The sequence below is a fragment of the Mercenaria mercenaria genome, chromosome 17 (genome assembly GCF_021730395.1).
Source record: "Mercenaria mercenaria strain notata chromosome 17, MADL_Memer_1, whole genome shotgun sequence".
NCBI lineage: Eukaryota > Metazoa > Mollusca > Bivalvia > Venerida > Veneridae > Mercenaria > Mercenaria mercenaria.
Genome location: NC_069377.1, coordinates 14,418,270 through 14,420,894, shown reverse-complemented (window position 1 = coordinate 14,420,894; position 2,625 = coordinate 14,418,270).

Genomic DNA, 2,625 nt, shown 5'->3' with positions numbered 1-2,625 from the left:
TGCTTTAGAAAAAAATCAGAAGTCTTTTCAATTCATTATTGATTCTGATTTTTGACATGTACTTGCCATATAATATTACAGTAAAGACACATATATTCAATGAATATAGTCTGTGCTTTTGACAACGTTTTTATGAATTCAAAACAGAAAGGTTTTCATTCTGACAAAATGTACAGTGTTCTATTAGTTCATTTGTCAGTATCAAATAACAAATCTTTTTTCGCAATACTTTTAAAACTGATTAACAGTTTTACTTATAATTAACGCTGAGATTGTCGAAATATTTTGTTCAAATGAAAATACTTTATCTGCTATGAACACTGAGTTTTACATGTAATGTCTTGACTATAAAAATGAAACATGACTGCTTTTTGGAGAAAAGCTTTATCACGATTTTTTTATCCTTAAGAGAGCAAAATTTAATGTAGATGATGGATGAGTTGGCTTAAAAGGTTTAAATTGCAAATTATATTTTCTTAAAGATTTATCTATGTTGTAAGTTACCCTTGCATTTTTTTTACAAATGCCATACCGATATCAAACGTTTCCTAAATTTTCTCCATGAAATTCCTTAAAGTAACTCTAATTTTCGTACCAAAAAATAGCATTTTTATTGACTAGGATAGTTAATGTAAGATTTATGTTTGCACCGGTCGAGTTTTGGTCACGTGAGTATTTGCATAATAAATAATGAATAACAACACAAGATGAGAGTTGTAAAAAGATGATATCAATCTAATTAGAACACTAAATTATATCAATCAAAAATAATTTTAAACCTTTTCGTTTGTATTATTGGTATTTTGTTTTGTACATAAATTAACACCCTACAGCTATATAAAAAGACAAGAATTCAGGTATTCAGGTATTTTTAAAAACGTTTTCAATCGCAATATTTTCGAAAAGACTGTAGATGTACTGATTTAACATCAGGAGGTGAGGTTATGCAAGTGAAACGCTACAGTTACGCTCGTTTCTTTGCGTGTTTACTCAAACGTCATGGTAATTCGTGGAAAATTGCAGTCAATTAAGAATATTACGATATGATAAAACTGTTTGAGTCTTTACTGCATTTTTTCTGTTGATAGATATAATTGAGCCGTGCCATGAGAAAACCAACATAGTGGCTTTGCGACCAGCATGGATCCAGACCAGCCTGCGCATCCGCGCAGTCTGGTCAGGATCCATGCTGTTCGCTAACAGTTTCTCTAATTGCAATAGGCTTTGAAAGCGAACAGCATGGATCCTGACCAGACTGTGCGGATGCGCAGGCTGGTCTGGATCCATGCTGGTCGCAAAGCCACTATGTTGGTTTTCCAATGGCACGGCTCATATTTATTCTGAAGGTACAAATACTAGAAAAATGATAAGAGAATAAATATATTAACCAAGTGTTTTACTTGTTCATCTCAACCACTGGCGTGCACAATTTTTTTTTTTGTGAATAAAATTATTACACATATTTAAGTCTTTGCCGAGCGACAGAGTATTTTACACACTTTTTTTATATTTGTTTTCAAATTCATCAAAAATGTCAGAATCAACTTTTTTCTCTAGCAAGACTTATTTGTCGGTTTCCTATGTAACTTCCTTTCTTGTCAGTAAAAATTAAGTCTCGATGATGCTTCGAATATGATGAAGTACTAAACATTACAATTCCGTAAAGGAACGATGCAATTGTTTTAATAAAGCTCAGGCAATGACCGCTGTTTCATCTTTTTTTCACACGATTAGTGTGAATCGTACCACAAAATACATACACGCATGCGCAGTTTACTGCCAAATTCATGTTTTTACGATTGCGTAATACAAAAGGAAACAATTATGAGGAGTTTACTTTTCGACGTTCGGGCGTTACTACGGCCAATACATCCTAAACTTGTTTACTCTCATTTCCGACCTTTGGCGCGTCTCTGATACTTTTACATAAAAAACATGTATACCATGTATACAGAGAGCTTTAAAGAGGCAATACAAATCGGAAAATACTTTCAAAAGTTTTGTTCTTACTTTCCATAATGCGCCCTGTAGTGCTGTATTTCTGTTTCAAAATCATTTGTTGTTATAATGTTGTTTTTTTTTTTTTGCATTTTCATCATTACATTGACTATCGGTCGCGCTTATCATAAAAACATAATAAATTATTGCCCCTCGTCAAGATTTTTAGTACTTTTAGGCTAGTCTTCCTTGACTATCAACACTTAAGTATTTGCGGTTTAAACAGTGCAAAAGATGAATTTTTATTATCAAATGTTATTTGAAAGATATATTATAGAAAACGATATGGTATTCCCATTTCCAGTAATTGCGAATTGCAAATAACCTTGTTGATACTGTTGATAATCTGCTAGCTTCGGATAGTTTTCTCCACGTCTGTCAATCAGACAGCGGGATATTGAGCGCGGGAAATTGATTGATTGGCTAAACGCGAGGTGGAGCTTACTTTTATAGACTTATTTGGTAATTACTCTTATTTTGGTGTTTAAATACCTGCTGAAATAATTATATTCAATTGACATCAATTTTCTCTTTTAGCCGGCATGAAACGAGAATTTCTAGAGAATTGCGCGGAAACGACCGCAGAATTGATTTCCGGTCTGCGAGCGTTTATTTGAAAAGTAAAGA